Raw genomic sequence first — 26,684 nt, forward strand, 5'->3', positions numbered from 1 at the left:
GTCCAGACCCTGTGCATGCTCCCACAGTCTCTGTGAGTTAACACATGTCCAGGCCCTGTGCATGGTCCCACACTCTCTGTGAGTTAACACGTGTCCAGCCCTGTGCATGCTCCCACAGTCTGTGAGTTAACACATGTCCAGCCCTGTGCATGCTCCCACAGTCTGTGAGTTAACACGTGTCCAGGCCCTGTGCATGGTCCCACACTCTCTGTGAGTTAACACGTGTCCAGGCCCTGTGCATGCTCCCACACTCTCTGTGAGTTAACACGTGTCCAGGCCCTGTGCATGCTCCCACAGTCTCTGTGAGTTAACACATGTCCAGGCCCTGTGCATGCTCCCACAGTCTGTGAGTTAACATGTGTCCAGCTCTGTGCATGCTCCCACAGTCTGTGAGTTAACACGTGTCCAGGCCCTGTGCATGGTCCCACACTCTCTGTGAGTTAACACGTGTCCAGGCCCTGTGCATGCTCCCACAGTCTCTGTGAGTTAACACGTGTCCAGGCCCTGTGCATGCTCCCACAGTCTCTGTGAGTTAACACATGTCCAGGCCCTGTGCATGCTCCCACAGTCTGTGAGTTAACATGTGTCCAGCCCTGTGCATGGTCCCACAGTCTGTGAGTTAACACGTGTCCAGCCCTGTGCATGCTCCCACAGTCTGTGAGTTAACACGTGTCCAGGCCCTGTGCATGCTCCCACAGTCTCTGTGAGTTAACACATGTCCAGGCCCTGTGCATGCTCCCACAGTCTGTGAGTTAACATGTGTCCAGCCCTGTGCATGCTCCCACAGTCTCTGTGAGTTACACGTGTCCAGCCCTGTGCATGCTCCCATAGTCTCTGTGAGTTAACACTTGTCCAGGCCCTATGCATGCTCCCACAGTCTCTGTGAGTTAACACGTGTCCAGGCCCTGTGCATGCTCCCACAGTCTCTGTGAGTTAACACGTGTCCAGGCCCTGTGCATGCTCCCACAGTCTCTGTGAGTTAACACGTGTCCAGCCCTGTGCATGCTCCCACAGTCTCTGTGAGTTAACACATGTCCAGGCCCTGTGCATGCTCCCACAGTCTCTGTGAGTTAACACGTGTCCAGGCCCTGTGCATGCTCCCACAGTCTGTGAGTTAACACGTGTCCAGCCCTGTGCATGCTCCCACAGTCTCTTGTGAGTTAACACATGTCCAGGCCCTGTGCATGCTCCCACAGTCTCTGTGAGTTAACACGTGTCCAGGCCCTGTGCATGCTCCCACAGTCTGTGAGTTAACACGTGTCCAGGCCCTGTGCATGCTCCCACAGTCTCTTGTGAGTTAACACGTGTCCAGGCCCTGTGCATGCTCCCACAGTCTGTGAGTTAACATGTGTCCAGGCCCTGTGCATGCTCCCACAGTCTGTAAGTTAACATGTGTGCAGGCCCTGTGCATGCTCCCACAGTCTGTGAGTTAACACATGTCCAGGCCCTGTGCATGCTCCCACAGTCTGTAAGTTAACATGTGTGCAGGCCCTGTGCATGCTCCCACAGTCTGTGAGTTAACACGTGTCCAGGCCCTGTGCATGGTCCCACACTCTCTGTGAGTTAACACGTGTCCAGGCCCTTTGCATGCTCCCACAGTCTCTGTGAGTTAACACATGTCCAGGCCCTGTGCATGCTCCCACAGTCTCTGTGAGTTAACACGTGTCCAGGCCCTGTGCATGCTTCCACAGTCTGTGAGTTAACACGTGTCCAGCCCTGTGCATGCTCCCACAGTCTCTTGTGAGTTAACACGTGTCCAGGCCCTGTGCATGGTCCCACACTCTCTGTGAGTTAACACGTGTCCAGGCCCTGTGCATGCTCCCACAGTCTGTGAGTTAACACGTGTCCAGGCCCTGTGCATGCTCCCACAGTCTCTTTTGAGTTAACACGTGTCCAGGCCCTGTGCATGCTCCCACAGTCTGTGAGTTAACATGTGTCCAGGCCCTGTGCATGCTCCCACAGTCTGTAAGTTAACATGTGTGCAGGCCCTGTGCATGCTCCCACAGTCTGTGAGTTAACACATGTCCAGGCCCTGTGCATGCTCCCACAGTCTGTAAGTTAACATGTGTGCAGGCCCTGTGCATGCTCCCACAGTCTGTGAGTTAACACGTGTCCAGGCCCTGTGCATGGTCCCACACTCTCTGTGAGTTAACACGTGTCCAGGCCCTGTGCATGCTCCCACAGTCTCTGTGAGTTAACACATGTCCAGGCCCTGTGCATGCTCCCACAGTCTGTGAGTTAACACGTGTCCAGGCCCTGTGCATGGTCCCACAGTCTCTGTGAGTTAACACGTGTCCAGCCCTGTGCATGCTCCCACAGTCTGTGAGTTAACACGTGTCCAGGCCCTGTGCATGCTCCCACAGTCTCTTGTGAGTTAACACATGTCCAGGCCCTGTGCATGCTCCCATAGTCTGTGAGTTAACATGTGTGCAGGCCCTCTTCTGTCTGGAAGACGCTGCTTCTTTGGTGCCATCCATCCCCCCTGACTCTTGCAACCTTTCTACCTTCTCTTCTGCACCCTGAGCCCTGAGGAGAGGGGTTGATGAAAACATCTCATTTAGAGTTGTGTTCCAGGATTTCTCACGCTATGCACACTGTCTAGATGTAGGTCTCAGTGTTAGTTTCCACTACTGCAAGAGGAAGCATCTCTCATGATAGCTGAAGGAGGCACTGATCTATGGGTATAAAATTAGGAGCAATTTTATTACTGTGTTCCTTGAGCAGACCAACAGTATTTGGTTTCCACCTAGACCCATGGTCTATCTTGTCTCAAATTCTTGGCCACCAGAGCAGTGTCAGGCATGGGTTCTATTGATTATCTTAATTCTTAAAGTTAATGCTTAACTAATGTTGTCTAACAGTTTGTTCCAATATAAAAAAGCATTCCCTCCTGCAGGAAACTTCTTAAACAGGAAGGTAAGCAAATCAAAATAGCTACAGGAAATCCCTGAAAGTGACCAGATTCACTAGGTCCCTCCCTTCCAGAGTAAGTAATAAAAGCTGAGAGTCTGCCTCAGATGGAGGGAAGCTGAGCAGCTAAGACTCTGAGGTCAAACCAACTGTCTGGAAGAAGCAAAACCAGCCCAGTTGCCTGGTCACTTAGAAAGGCCCCTCTCCAACCTGTTTAGCTGCCTGCAGGCAGTGCTGGGCTTCCCAGTTTTGTGAGCTGTCAGCTGTCACCAATGTTGGGGTAGACCTTGGTGATGCGGCTGTCTTTGAGTCATTTCTGTGCCAGTACATAGTTCCCCTCCCATATTCCTGTAAGTAACCCCAATAAAATTCATTGGTTCACCAAAGTCAGACTTTGGTGGTTCCATACTTTGGTCTGTCATGGGATCCCTACGGGGTGAGTAGGCGTGTGTGTTGCATCTCCCCAGGAAAAGTATGGTCACACAACTAAGGATACTATCAGTTCTTCAAACACCATCCCATCTGATTTTAACGTCCCAGCTCCCTGGAGATTTCAAGTTGGAAGCCCATCTTAGAGATGGTAAACTGAGGCCTAGGGAAGACAAGGGTCCTTCATCCAAGCACCACCTAGATCAGGCTTCTGTGATCACACCCTATACTAGCTCAATTTCAGATGCTGCTCAGAGGCACTGTAGGAGTAGGGTGGTATCATGTCACCCTGCCTGCAGTGTGATTTTCTGTAGGTGTTCTTTCTCCCACCCTCTCCCTTTCTTCATGACAGGCAGGGCAAGTGTGGGGAGTGGAGAACAGGATGGGGGTGTCACTTTCATTTAATGTTCTCTCATTCTTCATCTAAGGGTTTATTTCTGGATCGCAGGGGGCGGGGACTTAGATCTGAAATTATTTAAATTGTATTGTAATCATCTCAAGATGAGACTAAATCGAGGCACTGAGAAGTGACAAGAGACAAGACACCACCATCCCCTGAACATATAGTTATATAGTAGTTAGTTTAGAATTAGAGGGTCCTGATATTCAGCTGAGAGCCTTATCAGTTAGTTACCTCAGCCCTACTAAGGATGACCTCACATGCAGCTGGTCAGACTGATACTCCTCTCATTAAACATGTGCCAAAGGTGTTCAGGGTCTGTGAGCACCTTCTTTTAATTTCCTTAACAAATTGTGCATTAAACCTAGTGTACTTAGAAATAAGAGGGTAACACAATTGTTTGGGTAGGGAAGCAAGACCCACTTATATACAGGCTTAAACAATAATATAGGGAGAATGAATGTAAGAATAGCCTAGAGGAAGTATTCCAGAGCCAGGCAGTGGTGGCACATGCCTTTAATCCCAGTACTTGGGAGGCAGAAGCAGGTGGATGTCTGTGAGTTTGAGGCAAACCTGGACAAGAGCTAGTTCCAGAACAGGTACCAAAAAGTTACTAAGAAAAAAAAAACCCACCCCAGAAAAAAAAGGGAAAAAAAAAGAATCACTTGGAGTACTGGAGTATTAACAAAAATAAATGCCACATAAAAGGACAAAATAGATGTGCATTGTGGAATTCAGATTCTTTGTGGCTCCAATGGACAAAGTCAGCTACGGTTATTGATAGTGGACACAAATTTAAGCCAATTAATTAATTGAAGAGCTTTTAAATGAGCTAACCAGATTTTCTTTTTTAAGAATAGCTAATTGAGCCAGACATGGTATGGTGAAACATACCATATGATTTCAGCATTTGAGAGGCAGAGGCAAGCAGATCTCTAAGTTCGAGGCCACTGTGGTCTACATAGTGAGTTCCAGGATATCCGGAATACCAAAGGGGGAAAAAAAACCCAAAACACACATACGTAAAAACCCAAAAACCTAAATGAGTTCTACATTCCATAATCCAGTGTCTCTGAGATAGCTGATGAGACTTATTTCCTTTCTCTTTCTTTTTAAAGGCCCTGCTGAGAATTTTCAGCCAACAAAACAGTTGGTTTCAGAGGCTGATTCCACGTTCCTTTTTCTTTTTATACTACTGAAAAGTGTGGCCACGAGAGGGCAGTAGGGGACGTTCGTTGGACACTTGGACATGTTGAGTAAACTCTGTGCTCAGTCTTCAGCTGGAAGACCTGAGACCTTACTGGGGTCTAGCTTGCACAGGACGGGAAAAGCCACGGGAAAGTCATGGTCACTGATGCAGATACACAAACTATGAGACAAGGAATCAAGACGGCGAGGGCGCCAAAACACCCAAAGATTGAAAATCCTCGTTTCTGAGGTTATTAAAGTTGTCTGTCTTAACCTCTTAGCCATCACCTTCTGTTTCCAGTACGAGGTGGGCTGGCGGATCTGGATAATGCAAACGATCCTTCTCCTCTGGTCTCTACAGCACCTATCCGACTCAGGCCCTGCCCTACATCCAGGGTTCCCAATGGAGCAGGAAACCGGAGACGCAAAGCCAGGCTCCTCTTCGCATTGTAGAAATAATAATTATCAACAACTTCAAACCTCTTTTGACAGCTCGCTGGCTTTCTGGAATTTATAGGGAGGAGAATTTTGCTCCTCCGAAATCCGAGACCCCTTCTCAACCCCATCAGGAAGCCAGGTCCCTCTGAACTCACCCCTAGCTCACAGGTGAAGAGGGAGGTGGGTAGGCTGTGCCCGGTGACAGGTGATGCCACGCGAGGGGCTGGGTTGCCCTTGTCACTCTGAACCCCTCCCGAGGCCGAGTCAGCAGACTCACCAGGCCAGGACCTGAGTCCCCAGACCCCGGTAGCACCTTTCTGGCCACTTGGCTTCCTACGGGGTCCGCTGAGCGAGGCGAACGCCCACAGCACAGTAGCTCAGCCGGGTTCTCGGGTGGACAGACTAGGGGATTCGGTCTGCGCGGGCGGGGCGCGTGGGCGGGGAGGGGGTTAACACGGCCTCTATGATAATGAGCTGCGCGGTAATATAGGAGGCCGGCTGAGGGCGCCGCCACCGGAGCCGAGCCTAGCCTCGCAGCGCGCAGCACTGTCCGCGCAGAGCTGAGCGGGGGCGGCGGGCGCAGCTGCTGGGATCCTTCAGCCGAGGACTAGCGATCCGATCTGGTGGACTCGGAAGCCAGCCGCGGAGCCGCGGGAAGCGTACGGGCCCGGTCGCAGACAGAGCTGGCAACCATTCCCGGAGGAAATGGGGCCGAGCGGGCCGGGAGCAGAAGGGAAGGAAGCGCGGGATCGCTGATGTCAGAGCAGCCCGGAAAGTCGCGCCGGGAAAACCTGAAGACAGCCGGCTTTGCGCCTCCCCGGAGGGACCCTGCTGGACCCCACGCCCCTTCGCGTCCGGGTCCCTGAGTGCAGGCGACCGGGGTGAAGACGCGCGGTCCTAATCGAGGGCCACCCCAGGAATACAGGCAGGCGGCCGGCGCGGGCCGTGGATTTTAATGATCTTGGGTTCCATGTGGACCTGGCCGTCTGTCTGACTCGGGTCGGGCAGGGACTGGGCGCGCGCTGCCCTGGGCAGCCGCCAGCCGAGTCGGACGAAGCGGAGACGCAAGGACAGACAGACACCGCCGAGCTGGGTAAGCGGAGCCCTCCGCCCTCTCCCTGAGCGCGCGCCCGCGGCGGCTTCTCAGGCGCAGCCTCCCCAGGTCCCCTTGGGGTCCCGGCCCCGGCCAAGGCTCGACTGTGGCGGCGAGTCTCCGCGCGTGATCCGCCACTTTCGCAGCTGCGGTCTCTTGCCGCGGCTTCCGGGCCATCGACTCCGGAGGCTCCGGTGGTTCCGGCGCTCCGTGGCGCGCTTGCAACGCGCACCTGCCGGCGGTCTGCAGTTCTGGGGAGCGCCCGGGTGGCGAGGTTGTCCCAGGGTTGGAACCCAGAGAGGGCCTCGGTAGCATTAGCGAGATAGCCTAAGGCGACTGTGGCCGGGAGGCCGGATGGGGGGCGTTCACTCGGCGCTGTCGTCCCGGGTGGCCGCTGGCCATTTCAGTGGTTCAGTGGATTGGGAATTGGGAAGGAGAAGGCATCTTTTGCGCGGGTTCCAGGAAGCCCAGTGAGAGGTTTGGAAGCACTGTGGTTAAATGTTCCTGCCCCCATCCCCCATGGCATAGTGCCCAGCTGGGGCCCGGCCCCCATGGTTTGAAGTGGGAGTTTGTCCAGAGTCCAAGAGGCTCCTTAAAGCTCATTTCCCTCTGTTTACTCTTTTTTGCCCCACCCCAAGAAGTGATAGGGTCCTAGAAAATTCGAGCTTCTTTTGCTCACAAGTAGTCTTCATAAATGTTCATCTTGATCTAAATGGTCAAAGCGTCACATGAAACTGTTATTTTAGGGACCTCAAAAATATCCACCTGTTTAACATGACCCTTGCCCTAGGAGGACCTACCTCTGCAAACAGCTCAGACAGAGAGATAAGAGGGAGAGGAAGCTGCGGGTAAACTTGGGATACCAGGGCAGTCACCACAGTCTGGAAAGGAGAGCTCATAGCTGTTGACGGCAAGAATGTTCAGTTCTCTAGTGAACCAACACCATAGACAACATAGCTCTCTAGCCACCCGTATATGCACAACAGACAGAGGTGCATGGGTTTGGGAAGTGAGGCTACTAGATGTCTCTGAAGGCCTATCTGTGGAGAATTAGACATTTTGAGACACATCCATCCTTGCTATGGACCAGGTCTGTATAGTTGACTATCTAGGCTGGACCACGGGCAGGACTGGGCTGACCGCTTTCAACAGAGCTGGAGTCAGGTTCAGCGCTGTGCAATTCCATACAACAGTAGGCCAGTCATACCGAGCCTTTTCCCAGATCTTGAAACTTCACTCTTCCCTCTGGGCCAGCTCTGAATGTCGGGGCCTTCCAGCGAGCACCAGTATCCCCAGAAGAGCTCAGCCCTGACTGGAGGAATTCAGCTGTTCCTAATTGAAATGCACAACTTTCTGTGCAATCACCCCAGAAAGCTCCTAGAGTCGCTAGCAGCCCTCTATCCCCTGACCTCCAGGCAGGAAGATAGAAGAATTCATTAACTTCTCTTCTCCTCACAGAGCATCCTTAGAAGTAATTACCTGTGATCTCGGCTGGGGGTGCTAGGGGTGGAAAATTGAAAGAGGGCAGGGAACCAAGGAAGCAGAGTGGAATCTGTCCCATACCCCAGGAGGTTGTTTTCCTGTCTGTCTTCTACCTGTCATCATCTCCCTTAGTGCTATGCCCCCAGCCATCTCACTACTTGCCTCTGCTGTCACTAGCTAGTATTACCTAAAGAACCTGTCTCCTCTTTCTCACAGTTAATCCTATCCAGAAACCTGCTGATGAAGAGGGCCTATGAAGACTGATTGCCCTCTCTGGTCCCTTTCTGTCCTCAGAAAACTGCATTAGGATGGGGGCTGAAAAGCAATTAAAAGGACTTGACTTTTGACCGATGTACAGGAGAGACTGCTACCGAGCTGCAAGTCCTGAAGTGACAAGGTCTTAAATGGTTTCCTCTACCCAGGTACTACAACCTGGTGAAGAAGTCTCAGCTGCACCCTTCTCATTGGCAGGGCATAGGGACAGGGGACCCTTACAGCCTGGATCCAAGCAGGGGTGAAGAGTCGCTGACCTTTTGGCCAAAGTCTAAAGGAAGAGTAGACAGTGATATCATAGGACTATCACTCTAGGCCATGACATCCCAAAGCTGCTGGTCCCTATCAGAGCAGCTCTGAACGTCATCTCCCCATCTCCAGGCTGCTAATGAAAGATTGCCCTCCAACACTCTTGACCAAGAGAAGTTGCAGATGTGGTAGATGTTTAAGTTTAAGCGTGTGCGTTGCAGGAGTTCTGTGCTCAAAATAAGGTTAGGAAGTCTCAAAGAACAGTCTCTGCTAGGTGCCTCTCCCAGGCCTATTACAAATACTCCCGATTATTCAGCTAATCTTTATTTCATGGGCATGTTACAAGGAGGCACAGGAGCAGGAAGAGAAGCCAGTGAACATGCTTAAATACACAGGAGAGCAGTTGGCAGGAGCTTTAAGCTTGCCAGCGCAGGAATCCCAAAATATTTGTGGTGCCGGAGTCATCACTGTTTGTGGAGCTTTATGGCTTCTGTTCCACCTTGCTTTCTATGATTGCCTCTGAAAGATACAGGATTTGGTGTGGGGGAGGCAATTCCTGTTTCCAGGCCCCTCTCCCCAGCTGTCTTCCTGCATTGCTACACAGCTGTCTCTGCACAGGGAGACTAGGGTACAATATACTTCTGTCCATCACAGCAAATGGAGAGGCAAGGAGCACAGAGCCAGCCCCCCTCCCAGCCCCATGCAGATCATAAAGAGACAGGAGCATTGTGTTACAGTCTGTTAGCTACAATAATTCAGGGCTGCCCACAGGGAAGCAAGAGAAGCAGGCTTTGAGGTGCTGGATGGAGTTTTTACAGCTCATATGTACAGCACCCCAACACCACCCCTTCCCCCAGCGCTACCCCTCCCCCTAGGCTGTCTGCTATCAATTCATTCTATGTGAGTGTTCTGTTTCTCCCCATCACATATGCTCAGTTCAAACAATGATGAATGGAACTGATTCCCTTATGGGAAACAGTTTTTTCACATAGTTACAAAGATTTCATGCCTGATTAGAGTAAATGAGGGGTGGGTGTGCCATCCCCTGCTTTTTTTGTCATTTCTAAAAGTGAACCCCCATGGAGACAAAAAGAAAGGCAGTTCTTCCCGGGGTCAAACAGCTGGTCCCAAGGCGCCTGTGGGGAATGGCTGATCTGAAGGGGCCACGCTCTCTCCTCTGCTCAGCCCTTAGCCTCTTTGGGGCTCTGCTCCCTGGCATCTGGGCATATGGAACCTCTGTGCAACTTCACACTGCTCCAATCTTGAATTGGAGGACAGGAATAGAGGTGAGAATATTCTTTGTTGGAGATCAAGGTCCCTGTGGAGTTTGAGTATACAGTGAGAGAGGAAGAGCTTACAACTGAGCTCTTCCAGAAAGTTCCCTGCTTCAGCAGTTGGTTAACCATTAACCTGACTTGGTCTGGCCTTGTCCCTCATCTGGGTGGCAGGATTTCTCTGGGAAGCCCTGAGAACGAGCAGATGTTCTCCAGTGGTCTTCTCTTCCCCCAGCAAAACGGTTGATGTTACCCCTCCCTGCTGTCTTCCTCTAGCCCTCGACATAGTACCTGACCAACTCATCCTTTCCTTCTTCAAGCACCCCCCTCTCCTTTATCTGTCTGTTTGCCCAGGCTTTGCAACCTGTTCACTTGGCAGGGTGCAGTCAGAGTCTAAGGAGCGGGTAAGGGTTGGGAGAACTGATAAGGGAAACTGGCTTCACACAGGACTCCAGACAATTTGGGTACAGATACTTTGGAAGTATAGATCAACCCATTAGGCCGGAGTTTGCTTGGAAATGGGGGGTAGCAGGGGTCGGAGGAGGAAATTCGGAAAAAGCCTCTTGTTCTTCCTACTGAAAGCCTGGTTCACCAGAGACTCTGAATGCCTCTGACTTGTGGTACTGTTTTAGATATTTGAGATTAAGCCATTTGGTAGGAGGTCTTTCCAAAGTGCTTGACCCATCAGAACTGCCTTGCTGAAAGCCAGAGAAAAGCAGGAGGAGGATGGAGCATCAAGCTCAAGATGCAGGCGTGGAGGCTCATGTGCGGTGATAACAGAAGTCGGGATGCAGACAGGGTCTCAGATAAACAGAGAGACAGGAGACGGGGAAGATAGATAGAGACTGACATTGTACCCGGTGGGAGAGCCAGCAACTGAATGAGGCTCTGGGCTCCCGCAAGGTGAAGTAACAGGTGTTCTCCACTAGAGGGAACTCTTGAAAACCACACTTGCTCTGAAACACTGGCTTTTGTGTCTTTTTTGGGTGGGTGGGAGGGGGCTATATTAGAAACTCCCAGCCATCACCACCCAGAGACCACAAATGACAGAGAGCAGAACTGGAACCTTTCACCTCTGACACAGAGGGGTGGGGTCAGGGGAGGGAAAAAGTCAAGGAGTAAGGGGGGGGGGCATTAAGCAGTGTTTACCAGGCTTTCAGGGAAAGCTAGCCTCACAGGAGAAGGGTGTGTCTGTCTGTCTGTCTGTCTGTCTGTCTGTCTGTCTGTCTGTCTGTCTGTCTGTCTGTCTAGGTGTAACTATGAAAGGCCAGCCCCTCAGGACTTATCTGGGCTTAGGAGACTAAGAGAGGCTTAGACCCATACAGTTCATATCTGAGTAGCCAGGGAAGAGACGTATGCTCAAATCCAGTCCTGGCTGCCTCACCAAGAGAATCTTTCCTTTTTTTTTTTATCAGCAAGTAAAGTTTTGGCCCATCCCCAAGTCCCTGCCACAGACCTTCCCTTCTTCTCACTCCCTAATGTGGATTTCCAGCCAGTCTCAGCAGCGGCAACACAGCTCTGGAGGAGACTTTTTTTTAAAGACCTTTCAGGAACTAAATGCATGTCAACGTTGTATCACTGACTTAATCTTTGTCTTCATATTCTCCCTGGGAGCCTGTCTCTGAATTCTAATTCCCCCTTTCATTTCAAAAGAGGACAATATTGAGAGGGAACACGCACAGAGCACAGTGGCTTCTCTCATCCACGGAGATAATAACTGTGCAACAGGGGATGGAAAAATATTGAAGTTTGGGGATGGGCAGGGAACCAGAGATCAGTGTCTCCTCAGATCTAATACCATTCCCTGATATTTAATCTCAGCTTCCCTCTGGCTTAAACTTACCTAGGGTCAAGAGGGGAGGACAGAGGAAAGAAAGAAGCTAAATAAGATAAATGTGTTGTGTTATGAAAGTTTAATCCTGCTTTTCCTTGCTGAAATTACTTTCAGGATGAGAGAAAAGGCAGTAAGTTCAACCTGTCTTTCAGAACAGAAGTGGGGAGGGGCACAGACTGAATATATGGTAAATGACTGTATGACTGTCTCCCCTCTATGGCCCCCAACATGTGCACGTGCGCGCGCACACACACCCACACACAGAGAGGAGAGAGAGAAAGAGCCCTACAGCCCTCACAGGCTCTGGGAGCATTGAGCATCGTGCTATCCAGCAGACCCACCCCTCATGAGGACTCAGACTCACAGACTTTCTGTTTTGTGTGTAGACAGCCTACCTTGAAGCTTTGGTTTCTCCTTTGGGTGCTAAGAGAACATTACTTGAGTCGTTGAGCTACTGTTTCGGCCCCTATGGTAAACCACACAGACACTGGAAGCAGGAATCGGAATCCATTCAGGTTTAAATAGATAGAGATCGACCACTTGTGTACTGCCAAGAATGTGGCAACTCACGGCTCAAGGATAGAAGGGCTTCCCTTCCTTCAGAGCTTATAACCTGTGTCACTCACTGCATGGTAGATTCCTGGGAGAACTGGTTGGTGCCTGAAAACCCCAGGGTCCTATCAAGAGGGGCCATCTGACTACCTCTCAGTGTCATCGCTGCTCCTTCCCCTCTCCCATGGTAGCGCTGGAGTTGTGTCCTATTAATCAGTTCCCCAGAACCGTTTTCCCAGAGCAGAGTCTGGAGAGATTTTCCTGCTGCGTTCCTCTCCAGTATCCTACCTAGAGCCAGAGGCATGGACACTAGTGTGGCGGACCAGGAAATGCCACTGCTCATCCTTACGTCAATCTAAGTGTCTAGAATCTTATCTGAGATGAAGGTCAAGGAGGGTGAGCAGAGGGAGATTAACAAGAGGCAGATGTCAGCTCCCTCGAGGACTCTCATGTCATCATGGGAAATAGAATTCTTCTTGAACTCTATGCACTGAGGTGTCCCAGACTAGGAATAGGCCCTGGGCTTCAAGAGACCTGAGAAGCCCTTGCAGTTATGCTCTGGAGCACCTGTGTGGGTATATGGATGGGTATGTTGAAGAGGGGCCTGATAATTGTGAAGAACCTCTGAAGTTCAGGTCTTGGACTGTGTAGTTGGCACCTTGGCTTCTTAGTGTCAACCCAATATAGCTACTCTGCTATGAAGTGCGGACTTGTGTGAGGCTCGCGCAGCGTGACTAAGGGCACTCTGGGAACAGCGCACACCACTTTGAGAACCACCAGGACAACTCTTCTGTGAGCATACCAGGCACCTGACCTCTAAGCAGAGACAGGCTAGGAAAAGGGGGTAGGTTCAGGAAGGACTGGTAGAGAGCCCTTCCTGCCTGTGGAGACAGCAGACTAGTCTGCTGGCAAAGTAGCAAGGGGATGTTACAGCTTTGAAGTTGTTTCCTGCTTCTAAAAGTGAAAGGCCTCTACTGAGCTGGGTAAATATTACACTGGCCTCTGACCTCCCACCTTCCCTGCCTGTTCCCCATCTCTGCTTCCCCCTCCTAGCTGAAGGAGAAGAGCCCAGTTTCTGAACTCCCTAGAAGACCAGTTCTCAGTAGAACCCAGACCCCTTCCACATCTGGAGATAGGAGACCATCGCTGAGCCAGCAGGGCCCCACTCTGAGTCTGTGCTTCAAGTCTAAGTGCTGCTGTTTCTGAGAGACTCCACGTAGGATAGAATGGCTGACCCTCAGCCTCAAGCAGGAGCTTCCCAACTGGGGCTTTCACAGTCAGTGACAGAAACCCACAGCACCAGGACTTCTGTAAGCAACACCCCCAGGTTTATCCAGAAGAAAGAAGTTCTTATCTGAGTGACCCAGGGTAGCAACCCCTCCAGTTTTCCAACTCAAGCTCTTATAGAATAATATAAACCACATGTGTAACTGGAAAACCAACAGGAGGCCTCACATAGAGGGTGCGAGGCCTACTAAGAGCCAGACAGATGGTTGGGAGGTGTGTGGTGTCACATACAGCTCCTGCTACATAAGAACAAAGGAAGAACAAAGAACTTCCCTTCACACTTTTCGCACCCTTCCTGAGAGTTTCTCACCTGTTGACTTTCTCCATAACTCCATTTGTCCCCAGTAGCAGGAGGGAGAAGAGATCTTGCAGAACACTCTGGTGAGCTGGCTCCTCCCTTCTAACTAGCACCCCTGTCTCCCTCTGTGTTTGTGATAGGCTTTTTGTGATGTTCAAGAGCTTTCACTTTGCCTGTGTTTTCAGATGGAGACAGAGGAAGATGGTGTTAAGGGAGTTAGAAAAAAATGATTACTGCTGCCAACTGGAAAAGTTATTTTTAAAATCTAGAGCAGAATAAAACCTTAGAAATTCTGAATTCATTCACACACACACACACACACACACACACACACACACACACACACACACACTATTTTCTCTGTATTTATCTGGAATTTTCTGAAAAGGCAAGATCTTACTTAAAGAAATTGTGTGTGCTTAAAATAAAAAGATCTGGATACTCAGTGGAATCTGGAAAGAGGAAAATCCACAGTAGCCTTGGCAGTGAGGTCGCAGGCATTTTTTATGGCTGGCATTTATATATGAGAGTTGAGATTTGAATTCTGACTTTGCTGTGTTCGGGTTTTTGATACCTTCAACTCTTGGAGTGGAGAAGGACACTGTCTTAGAGCTAGTCATTTGGCATTGTTCTGAGAGTCAGCCTCCAGCAAAGCAAGGGCAGAATCTTGACTGTGCTTAGGAGGTGCTGTCTCACTCTGAAAAGAGGTGCATAGGACAAGCACAGTAGGAAAAGTGTTGGCAGGTGCGGGAGGGCCCAGAGACTCCTTGGCCTTTGCCCATCATTTGTAATGTCTTGCAGCACACCTGGGGAAAAGCATTTCCTGTCTTCTCTTGGACCCATACGCCGTCATATAGCCTACCTGGGCAAGAGCCTCATTCCGTATTAGAATATAGAAAAGGGAAAGTGGCATTGAGAAGATATTCCTGCATGTTTGACATGACTATACAAAGACCTACTTCAGGAAATGGGGACAGGCATAACATGATGCCTCAATTCTCTTTACTAAATATTTTTAATGAATTAAAATAAGCAGATGTGGTATGTAGAACACTTGGAAAGTGTTTCTGAGGATTCGAAAATAGCTTTAACCTAAGTTCAAATAACAGCTATGAAATCCAAGCCCAAACTGAGCGATTGCACTCCAGTTGTCCCTGCCCACTAGACCTGCCTACAGAGTGGCATCACTTCTCTCTTCAGCATCTTGTTCCCGTCCTGTACCCAGCGCCATCCTCAACCCTCTGTTCCTGGGTTTGGCCAGACACACAGCTCATGATGAGGCAGTATCCTCAGGAGACCTCACCACGCCTCTTTTCCTGCCCATCTGCCGGCCTTTAGCACACATCCCCAGCGTCTACTGGCACTGAGCAGTGTGGGGAGAGAGGCTCCCCCTCTTTTCAATAGCTCCAACCAGCTTTGCTCCATCCATCTCCAGTCTTGCTATTTGTACAGTCAATGGCTCTGGCAAGGGCAGGCGGCCTTTCCCTCCTGAGAGGCACTGTGGGCACTGTTTGTGTTGCGGTCTCTATAGACTCAGCATTCACAACTTGAAGAGGCTGAGACAATGACCTCAGCAGCTGCCTGAAGACTGCTGGCTGGGAGGCACAGGCCGAGAGCTCTGACTTTCAGGGATCTGCCTGCAGAGGAGCAAGAGGCAGGGAGTGTCAGGCCACCAAGGTTTTGCCCTCTGCACCTGTGGACTTTCCCAGGCAGCTGTGTCTGGCCCTTAGGGATCGGGATGGATGGGGGATATAATCCAGAGGTTCAGACCTCTGACATCTGCTGCTACATATTCCCGATATTGTTGTCACATGGTCCCCTAGCTATGATGTGAAGCCTTGAGGGTATAGGGCTAAGGGAAGTGGAGGCCCCTGGCTGCTGGCTTGTGCACTGGAAGGGCCAACACATTGATCCAGGGAGAAATGAAAGCCTCGGCGAGGATCTATCCAGATGGGAGACATGTACATTACTTGCAGGGAGTTTGAACAGGGCACTGCCTAATTCAAGTCTGACTGAACAAATGTTTATAGAGTATGTGCAACAGGCCGAACATGACGGAAAGAAGCTAAGTCGCCACTCCGGCTCTTGCTGACTGTGTGTCATTAAAGATATTGTGGGAAGATAAGAGAGACTGAATCAGAGCCATCCAACCAGGAAGAGGCCGTCCCTAGAGGACATGATCTGCATCCTTTGGAGAAACCAAGCTGCAGTTAAAAAACGGCCAGGTCTCCAGTAATGAGTTGTTTTTAATGGATTATAAAATAAACAGGTGTCATGTGTAGACTATTTGGGAAATGTTTCTGAGTATTTGAAAGGTGGGACAGAGAGGCAAACTAGCTGTTTGCTGAGTTATCTATCCACTTATGACCCTGCAAGCAGGAGCCTCTTGCTTTGCTGCTCAGTAAATTAACTGGACAAAAGGCTGTTGAGAACAGGGCAGTTTCAGCTCCGAACAACTGACCCCCAGCTACTGACCGTAATTCCCAAGTAAGTACAGTTGGTCTCACAACTTTGCCATCCTAGCCAGCTTCAGAGCAGGGTGCTAGGAAGGCTGGGCTAGGATTAACCCCAGTTTCCTCTGGAGCCAGAATTTTACTAGTCATGTTAAAATTAGCACTCTCTCTACATGCAGGGGCAGAGCTGCTGAACTGAGGTTTGGTCAATTCTCAGCTAGCACAGGCTCTAACTTCTAATCATTGTCATAAACAAGACTGAAGCAGCTGCTCACTCCAGTCTATTATCAGCTTGGTTGGAGACAGAAATTTAAATGACAGTAAGATGCTTAGCAAAGAAACGAAAGTCAGTGTTAAAAATAAGGAAAACAAGACAGCTTGTTTCATTGAAATAGAAGAGTTATTAAACAGCCTTGAATTAATCAGTGATCTGCCATGTCTGGGGATTGAAGACCAGGAGATGGGGTGGAGAGCTAGGAGAGGTGAGTGGGGAGAGAAGCCCCAAGGCGGTAGGCAGGAGCTGTTACAGTCTAGTCTGGCTGCAGAGACTTAGCCTTCAGAAAGGAACTGGGTGCAGGTTTTCTGTCCACAGGAAAGGTCAGGCTGTGGAGGGGAATTTGGCACACTAGTCTCAGAGTGCATGCATTAGAGCATCTGGACTCTTTTTATTCACCAATATCCATGCAGCTGCTGGGGTTGTCTGTAGGCCCCAGCAAACCCAGCAACCCCAGCCCTCCTTCTCATCAGTTGGACCTGGGCAGGAGCCAAGTGGCATTTGGTGGCTGTTCAAAAGTGCTCAGAGGTTCCCAAGAGTTCACCTCAATGATAGCTTTTAAACCCAATCCTCATAACAAAGGGTGGTAGCAAGATGGTACCCCAACTCTTGAAACAGTATTGCCCATCCAGAACTGTAGGGTAACCGCTAAAGAAGGTAATCCCTTAGAAATGCCAGTTGCTGGCACTCACTAGGAACTCCAGGTATCAGGCAAGCAGATGGTACGTGTAACTCTCAAAGCCCAGAGTCCAAGTCTTCCTTGCACACCTAGAACCTTAACCAAAATAGTCAACCTGGATTGTCCCCACATCTTATTACCTGTGAAGTAGTGATGCTAAGGCCATTGGCCCTCACAGAATTGCACAAAGAGCATAAAAGTGGGGTGCTATGCCTTAAGGAACAGCAATCGCTTTGCAAAGTATAGTTCCAAGGAGACATGGAACAACACACAAGAAGAAAGGTTTTCTGAAGGGGTTTGAATATGTCTGGGTGAGGACTGACTTGCACACATGCATGGAGGGAGGGAAGCAGCATCCATGCACATGCATTGCCTGGGAATAATACACGGGATCTTGAGTCTGTCACTGCAGGGGCATTTTCTTTGCTATTTGACCCTGGTACATTCTTTCTCTTCACCCTAGGCTCCCCATCCCTCCAACTACCTCCTGTCTGTTTACCCTTTTCCAGGCTTCTCTCTCACACCCCATCCATCATCCTGGGCCTGATTCTCCTAGTCCTCACTGGGGAGTTCTTTTCATCCCTTGCAACCCTTAGTCTTCCCAGGCCCTAGACTTTGATATGTCTGTCTGGAAACGATAAGACCTCAAAGGTATTCAGAGTATGTTTCTCTGTTCCCTCACTAATGCCACTGCAGGTAGTGAAGGATCCTCCAGGTTGGGTACCTGTGTGTTTTGGCACAGATGAGTGCCTAAAATAGAGAGACTTCTGCCAGGAATTCCACCCAACCCTTCATTTCCACTAATCACTTTTACCTAGCTTCTTGTTACCTCCTCTGCTGAGTGTGTGAATGTGAGCCTGTCTGCTATCTAAGACAGGCTGCTTGACAGTATCTGTTCTGCAAGAGTCAGAGTCTCAAAGGAAAAAGTAATGGGAACTGAAGGTGGGAAGGAGCAAGCTGTTCAATCAACTTCCTTGAGAAAGAGTTGGTTCCTATTCTAAGACTGGCTCTTGGTTCAGAAAAAAGAAAAAAAAAACTTGGAGAGAGAGACTAGGGAGATAGGATGAAAGAGAAATTTCTTTTATGCAATGAGTAAACCCTGTGTGAAAGAGGTCAGGGAATGTGAGCTGCTACCCGGTGGACTGTCTTCTCAGCACCTCCTCTGCCTCCTTTCCATCTTGACTCATCCAAAAGCCATGAGGACTTAAAAGGGTGACCCAGACATGGTGCAAGTAGGAGACTGTCAGCGGAACAAACAGGACAGGACCGGCACACTGACTCAGTCCAAGAGGGCTGGGTCTCCAAATCAGAGTGCTAGGTGATAACCTCTCACCCAGTCTAGAACACGGCATCTTGATCTTTGAACAGCCTCTGATGCCTATGGGATGGTAAGCTGTGTTTCATTGTATAGTTTACAAAACACTTCAAATTCTTTTCTCCTTGATTCTCACCATAACCCTCTTAGGTATCTTTTTACTGAGAGCAAAGTAAGGTTCTCTTCCTCCAAAGGTTCAATAACATGTGCAAGGTGACCCAGCTAGACAGAATAAGATTTGAACACGTCTGTCTCCAAAGACCATGTGTTTTTCTCCACAGCAAGTACTGCAGTGGGTTGCTGTAACTTCCTCACAAACATATTTTGTTCTGAACCTTCCTAGAGGACATTCCCTGGTCTATTCTGCTTTTGATCACTTTATGTGACCAACTTGTCATATTTTTATTATCAATATATGCTTCTTGTATTATTCTGTGGTCTATAGTTCTTTTGGTCTAGAGTTCTTTTGCCAAGACTTTGTGTACAAGCTGGCTTTATCCCTTCTTTCTCCTCTCCAGTCTCCCTCTTAACTCGCAATTCTCATCCGTAAGTTAAAGGTGAACAGCAGCTGGAATCCTTTCTAAACTGCTCACTTACTTCTCCATGAGCTCCAGATGATCAGTTATGGCAAATCTTTGAGCCAAGCATGGCAAATAGATCAAACCATTTCTCCAGGGAGATTATCAGGGATAGTGTCAGCTGCGAAAAACCCGAACAAATGTTCATTTTCCTTCTCTCACTGTTCAGAATCACACTGAGTGAAAGACACTGTGCCTGCCCATGCACAGCAGTCCAGTAAGTTCGAAGGAGTTCTGCCCTCGAAGAATGTCTATCCCAGGATGTTGTAGCACACAAAGGAGTCAGTACTGTACTTTGGTGGGTGTAGTAATAGCTGAAACCAGAATTTCCTATTGCCTTTAGGAAGGGCTGTGAAAGGTGGATAGGGTTTGGAGAGGTGATGCAGAATGCGGAGAGAGGGGAAACTGAGCCAAGGGTCATAAGGATGATAGGAGTGAAACCACTCTCAGAGAGGTAGACAGTAAGAGAGAGAGAGAGAGAGAGAGAGAGAGAGAGAGAGAGAGAGAGAGAGAGAGAGAGAGAGAGAAGAGCAGCCAACGGGAAGGGCAGGAACCTGGGCATCCGAGGGGATGCTTTCTGGGCAGCAATGGGGAGCTGTGCCAGGTATTTCCATAGTGAGTCCCTCACTTTGCCCATGTGCCTGGCAGCATGGGTCAAGGACTCTGAGAGACAGGACCCCTTGTAGGATGTGTGAACCTGGGTCTTAGCTGCAGGTGGCTATCAGCAGTCTGCCACAGAGGAAGGTCTGAATGGTAACGATAGAACTATTATACAAATACTACCTAGGGGAAGGCAGTGCTGGTTTCTCAGGGGTGGAGGCCACCCTTCTGGACTTTGGGGAGACCTGGATTCTGGATGTGGATACTCTGAACAGCAGTGATGAGGGCCACTGTTCGAAACATAAAGATAGAGGCATTAGGGATGGAACAAGCTCCTTTTCCCTGGAGCTCATCCAGCCTGAGGCCATCAAAGGCAGAAAGAATGGTCTGTGAGAAGAAGCAGAAGGTGCCTCACCTGGTCCTCTGGTGGGAAGGGGGTGGGGAAAGTAGCAACATTATCCTCCTAGAAGAAAAGCTGTGGTGAACTTTGGGGGCATATCCATGGGTCTTCTAGTCAGCAGGGAACGGGGTGGAGGGTGAAGGATAGCCTGGGACACTCTCTGGCTTTTTCTTTCCTGACCTTTTGTTTCTCTCTTCTCCTGCTGCTGTGGACTGAAATTATGTCATTCATTCTCTGAAAACATTATGTTTAATGGCAGCATAATATAGTATTAAGTAGAATAACTGCAATTTGTTTCATCACTGAAATGGGAAATTTTTAACTCCGCTTTCCTGTGCCATTTCATTCCTCCAAGAGATGCAGGCTTTTCCTATACAATAAAGAGGGGCAAGAAGAAAACTCTCTCACTTTCCACTAAAGCATACGCGGTTGCTCTGAACGGTGACTGCCTGTTCTCAAGCCTTTCACCACAGAACACTCCAGACTCTACCTAAGTGAGGCTAGCCCCACTCCAGCCCTGTCCCCTTCCTACAATAAATGACCACTTAGGGTGAATTTGAAATGAACTGTGTAGTCTCAGATAAAATATTCACCAAATTGTATTTAATGTTCTGGTGAGTTTTCCCCAGACTTAATGAGAAGAGAGTTTGGCTGAGAAGTAAATTTTAGAAATATAGTCCCTGTGGAATACTGGGGGAAACACCCTGGCCCCGTGAAGCTCTGCCTTCCAGCTGAGGACACCATCAAGGTGCTCAACTCCGCTTCTTCACCTGCTAACTGTGGAGCATCCACCAACCAAAGATGACAGGATTCCCAGTAGTGCAGGAAACATAGCTGGTGACCATGGTCACTAATAAAGAGTGACAGCAGTGGCTAGTCTTCATTGGTCTTATTTCTAGGATCAGCCTAGTCATGGCCCTTTCGATTGGGTGTCTCCTAACATGAATTTGACCTAGCAACAGCATCATCCCATGCTTATACTTTATTCCCTTTGGACAAACTTTGGGAATTTCTCTCCCTGTGCTTTAACCTAGTAGTGGTTACCAAAGCATCAACTCACTGCTAAGATGGTTTCGATGGGTGCTTACTTAGGATCAAGGGGCAGCAAACCACCTTTTCTGGTCCCCCTTGCTCCAGAGGATAGATGTACCCCCAGGATCAGCTTCCATAGCCTCAGAACCTGCTAATGTGTCCTGATTCTTTTCATCCAGACAAGAGATAGCCAGAGCAAGACAGGCTTCTCCCTGTCCTTTCCCCAAAGGGGGTTGAAGAAGGCAGAACCCCATGAAGGGGGGATGGTGGTAGGTGGCGTGGCAGGGAAGGCAGCTGCTTGAAATTGATTGCTATTGTAGTTTAGTTAATACCATGTAGCTCTCTCAGCTCTGCCCTGGTGGCGACCTTTAGATAATAAAGGGAATTCTGGGAGATTTCTGACAGGCTCATGACATATGGAGCAGGTTTGCAAGGTCAGGCAGTGTATCTCCCTGCTCCTGGCCCCGGGTAATGAATCTTGTTTTGACTTTGCAAAGCTAGCCCAGCCAGTACCCCCAGAAAGAAACAGAACCCTCACCAGCCCCTCAAATAAGTGCTCATCTTGGGACCCTTCATAAGTCAGAGAGGCAACTCCAAACTTTTATAGCCTGAGTGAGGAAAGGACAAACAGTGGATGTTTTGCTAAGGCCCCAGGAGAGCTGGTATGGTTTCCAGGGCTCAGCCAGAACCCTCAGAGAGACCTGGGAAGGAAAACATCAGAAAACCCTCCCTGGTGTGAAGGCCAGTGGTCCTGGGCCAGGATCCACAGTGAGAGGGAATTGGAGTGGGAATGTGCAGCAACCATCCCTGGGAGTCACCATGTTCCATCATGTTCTGAGGGCTAGTAACAACAGCGCTGTCTAGGAAGGAGTAGAAGATAGGAACAGGAGAGGCTCAAAGAGGAAAACCTACTCCAGCAAAAGCACAGATTAGCAGATCCTGGGGTTCATTCCAAGCTCTGCTGCAGAGAGTGGTAGATCTTTTGTGCATTGCTTAGGGTAGGTAGGAAGCAGGGCATCGCTTACTGCCCTCAGATCTCCAGAACACCTGTTCAGCACTGTGTATTTCTGCATTCCCTTCTGCCCCAATGGTGAACATGAGTCTCATTCTCTCTCTGTCTCTCTCTGTCTCTCTGTCTGTCTCTGTCTGTCTCTGTCTGTCTCTGTCTGTCTCTGTCTGTCTCTCTGTCTCTCTGTCTCTCTATATATATACATATATATATATATATATATATATATATATATATATATATATACCTTTCACACACACCTCAGAAAATAAAGAGAATTCCTAAGCCAAGAAGTTCAAATCTATGACTTTTCCCTGCTATTGGTTGGTTCTATCTATCTGCTATAGAAAACATTTCCAGACTGGTAGAATCAATGACATATTTCAAGGCATTCTGAAGGTTGGGGGAATCCAGCCTTCAGAGGTGTTGCTCTCAAGGACCGTGAGGGAAGACTCTGTTCCAGGCCTCTGTTGTCTATGTGGAGACAATGTCTCCAAGTTATCTTTCCATGCATGCCTCTCTGTGTGTCTACATCTCCCTTTTGTAATTTATTTATTTTTATTTGCATTGGTATTTTACTTGCATGCATGTTTGTGTGAGGGTGTTGGATCCCCTAGAACTGCAATTACAGGCAGTTGTGAGGTGCCATGTGAGTTCTGGGAATTGAACCCTGACCTCTAGAACATCAGATAGTGCTCTTAACTGCTGAGTCATCTCATCAGCCCCTAACATTCCTCTTTTAATGGGCATACTGGCTATATTTATTGAAGCCCATCCTAATGTCCTTCTATTGGCCTAGTTAGTGACCCTTTATTCAAATACATTTAGAAGTCTTTGATACATTCTGAAGTTTTTTGAGGTTAGGACCTCAACCTGGTAATATTGACTGAAAATACACAATTGAGCGTTAACCCATTATCCCATCCTTCTGGCTTGAACTGAGTCCTCATGATGGTGCCTGGTTATTCATTCTCTCTCCAGTGTCAGGGAAGCATGTAGCTTGATGGAATCCAGGGGCCTTTGAAAGACCAGAGCATAGGACACCATACTAGGCAGACAGCCCATTGTTTCTTCCTGCCTCACCTCTGGCTTTTTAAGTATGGAGACTAGATTTAGTTTAATCCCAGCTCCACCTTTGAAAGTAAAACTGAGGGTTCATTTTACTGTAGAGAAAGGGAAAGTCTGAGTTACTGTTACCCCAAATTGTCTAGAAATATGCAAGAGAGGATAGAGTACAGACAACCTTCTTAGGGGGTATAAAGAAATCAGAACCCTAACTTCCCCTCTCCTCTCCTCTCCTCCTCTCCTCTCTCCTCTTCTCCTCTCCTCTCCCCTCCCCTCCCCTCTCCTCTCCTCTCCTCTCCTCTCTTTTCCCCTTTCCTCCCCTCCCCCTCTCCTTCCCTCCCCTCCCCTCCTCTCTCCTCTCTGCTCTGGGCCAGGGCTAGCCACTTAGCTTCGAATAACACTGGAGTCTCTGAGGAAAATGACATTCCTGTAATGAAGCACATGCAGCTGGTACAGCAGTGACATCTAAATTGTTCCTTTGGTCCTGTTATTTTCTATAGGAAATTCTCCCTCTTCCCTCCTCCCTCCCCCTCTGCCTTTAAATCTTGTGCATAAAATACGCTAATAACAATCTTGGTGTCTCTACGTGAGTGACAGCTGAAATAAGAAAAAGACTAATCGTACCTCCTGCAGCCCTGTCACTAGGAGATTCATTGAGCCTTCTCCCCACCCCATCACATTCCCTCTCCCCCTCCCCCATTCTCCCTTTCTCCATGGTCTCTTCTCAATAAGAATCATGGCCATTTGAATAATAATATTATAGGCTCCATCAGGGTGACAGTAGGGGAAAAAATCAGCTCAAACCCATGATTATTCCTTCAATCTAATAATTATTTAAATACCAGATAACTTCTTTCAGTCTAATTGCGGCCTTTCAGCCATCCATGTCCCCAGGGCCTTTGCGGTCACCCTCTTGCTCACCTTGTGCTTCCAGCACGTCTGGACCAGCTCTGAGGTTGGTGCTGGAACGTGAGCTTGGCCCACTATGAGGGAGGTCATCCTATTCTTCCATTGCACTAACTCCATTGAGCCAAGGGAAGACTGGGTAGGATGTATATCAGAATCTCTGGTTTAGACATTTCTTTCACCTGGATTTTAATTCATTGAAACTTGAAATCCAGTGAGGCCTTCTGACATCACAGGTCCAACTAAACCCCTGCTCTGGGTATCTCTTTCCAGCCCTCTATGATACTCTACTTCAAAAGCCTCCACAATCTCTTCTGCAGTCTACCTTAGGGAAGAGCTGTCTCCCTTAATATCCTACCTCAGCTGGGTGTGGTGGCACACTCTTTTGATCCCAGAGGCAGGCAGATTTCTGTGAGTTCAAGGCCAGTCTGGTCTAATCTATGTAGTAAGTTCCAAAATAACCAGAGATATATAGAAAGACTCTGTCTCAAAAAAAAAAAAAAAACAAAAAAAAAAAAACACAACAACAACTCCCATCTCTTCTGCTGCAGCACTAACTCTATTGAAAGAGGAATTTTCTGTGCTGAGAATAACTGTGACCCGGCTGTGAAGTTGTCTATGACCTAAAGAGGTGGGATACTGAGGACATCAGAACTCCCAAGACGGAAACCAGATGCCATTCCTGGGTATGACTTTTGCCAGGGCCTGACTAGGCTACAGGAGGGCAGAGGAGGCCATTATCCAGGACTGGGCAAGGATCATTCTAATCATATCTTTTGAACTCTCACCCTACATCCTGGGTTTCTTGGGATCTGTCCCCAGCACCAGCTCTTGGTCCAAGCCAGCACCACATTCCCTTCTGCTATGTGCTGGATCCAACATTGGAAGATAACTCTGTCCCCTAGACAGCCTCCAGGTGAATAAAACCATCTCCCAAGATTCACTTTCTACATCGAGGAAAGAAATATTAGCTTTGTGTTACAAGGTGGTCTGTCCCTGACTGATTTTACATCTTTTGGAGAAGTAAATTCCTTTTTGTAGGGTTTTTTTTTTCATTTGAAAACAGTGGTAAGTGGCAGAGTAGAGTAACTTTAAAATGTCCTTTAATGCCCACCCTGAAGCAAAGCTCTCAAAGTCCAGCTGACTATAAAAGTGACCTAGAGAGTGGACAAATTAGCTATGGAAGAAGGAGGATGAGGGGTCCTTGGGCTGCCAGATGTGTTCTGCCCTGCCTCCCATCTGACCCTCTGTGTCTTGCTGTGTATACCATCCAGTAGAGAACTGGTCAACATGGTCGTCACTACTGCTGTGGTGACAGGAAACACTGAAATGGTTCTGGAAGTGATAAGGATGACAGTGATGTAAAGGGTGAACTCTGTGAGCACCGTGATGGTGCTGGGGATTACAGTTGTGCTGGTGATGGAGAGGGTGAAGATGGTAGAGCTCTACCAGCACCGTGATGGTGATGGGCGAGGATGGTAGAGCTCTATCAGCCCTGTGATGGTGCTGGGTAGGGTGAGGATGGTAGAGCTCTACCAGCCCTGTGATGGTTCTGGGTAAGGTGAAGATGATAGAGCTCTATCAGCCCTGTGATGGTGCTGGGTAGGGTGAAGATGGTAGAGCTCTATCAGCCCTGTGATGGTTCTGGGTAGGGTGAGGATGGTAGAGCTCTATCAGCCCTGTGATGGTGATGGGCGAGGATGGTAGAGCTCTATCAGCCCTGTGATGGTGATGGGCGAGGATGGTAGAGCTCTATCAGCCCTGTGATGGTTCTGGGTAAGGTGAGGATGGTAGAGCTCTATCAGCCCTGTGATGGTTCTGGGTAAGGTGAAGATGATAGCGCTCTATCAGCCCTGTGATGGTGCTGGGTGAGGATGGTAGAGCTCTATCAGCCCTGTGATGGTTCTGGGTAGGGTGAGGATGGTAGAGCTCTACCAGCCCTGTGATGGTTCTGGGTAGGGTGAAGATGATAGAGCTCTATCAGCACCGTGATGGTGATAGGTGAGGATGGTAGAGCTCTATCAGCCCTGTGATGGTTCTGGGTAAGGTGAAGATGATAGAGCTCTATCAGCACCATGATGGTGATAGGTGAGGATGGTAGAGCTCTATCAGCCCTGTGATGGTGCTGGGAATTACAGTGGTGATGGGCCTGGGTAGGGTGAAGATGGTAGAGCTCTATTATCACTGTGATGGTGCTGGAGGTTACAATGAGGAATATGATGGCCAAGCTGGGATGGTGGACTCTATCTGGGATGGCGGAGCTCTGTTAACATCGTGATGGTACTAGGGATGACATAGCAATGACAGTGATGGGTGGTAGGGTATAGAAGGCCGAGCTCCTTTATTACCACGTGACACTGCGGGTAACAGTGATGACAATGACAGGGACAGTTAAGCTTTATTAATGCTGCAATGGTGCTGGAGGTAACTAGGGGTCACAATGACTGTGATAGCAAGGGTAGGTGGATAATGGAGCTCAATCGGTGCTGCAATGGTACTGGAAGTGACAGGGTGATGAAGAGAGCGGGAACAGTTAAGTCCTATCAGTACTGTAGTAATGCTGGAAGCTCCAACAGTGATGGTGGAGAGGGTGGAGATGGTGGTGCTCCTCATGGGTACTATGGCATGAGATCTAGCATGCACTCTGACTCTATCACAAAGCTCTA

At 49.0% G+C, this 26,684-nt stretch overlaps 1 protein-coding gene across 1 annotated transcript in view; it reads left to right on the top strand.

Moving 5' to 3' along the window:
- The first annotated feature begins 5,848 nt into the window (after positions 1-5,848).
- The window catches only part of Plxna2 (plexin A2), a 196,998-nt gene continuing 176,162 nt past the window's right edge, over positions 5,849-26,684 (top strand). Inside the window, exon 1 of the mRNA XM_075989535.1 lies at positions 5,849-6,458. The gene's annotated coding sequence lies outside the window, so the exon portion shown is untranslated. The remainder of the gene's footprint in view (positions 6,459-26,684) is intronic.

Source organism: Microtus pennsylvanicus, chromosome 10 (genome assembly GCF_037038515.1).
Source record: "Microtus pennsylvanicus isolate mMicPen1 chromosome 10, mMicPen1.hap1, whole genome shotgun sequence".
In the NCBI taxonomy this organism is placed as follows: Eukaryota; Metazoa; Chordata; class Mammalia; order Rodentia; family Cricetidae; genus Microtus; species Microtus pennsylvanicus.